A 335-nucleotide genomic window follows, 5' to 3' on the forward strand; every position below is an offset into this window, starting at 1 on the left:
CTCCCGCCCTCCCAGCCCCGCCCCCTTTCCGGGCCCTGAACTCAGGTCCAGAATCGTGTCCCTCCACTGGGTCCTAGGGGTCCTGTGACCACGTGTGCCCAGGGCAAGGGGTCTGGGGGCGCCTCTCTGTCACCCCCACAGCTGACTGGCTCCCATCCCCCACCGGCTGTCTGGTCCATCCACCTGCCCTTCCTCACCCCCTCCCCTCCCCTCCCCGACTCCTCCGGTTCCCACACCCTCGAGCCAAAGGCAGCCGGTGCGCGACCTCGGCAACCCAGCCCTTCAGGACCCGAGAGGGTCCCCCCGGCCTCAGGGCTGGGAGGGGACTCTGCGCC

The sequence above is a fragment of the Myotis brandtii genome, unplaced genomic scaffold, assembly GCF_000412655.1.
Source record: "Myotis brandtii unplaced genomic scaffold, ASM41265v1 scaffold743, whole genome shotgun sequence".
NCBI classification, from domain to species: Eukaryota; Metazoa; Chordata; class Mammalia; order Chiroptera; family Vespertilionidae; genus Myotis; species Myotis brandtii.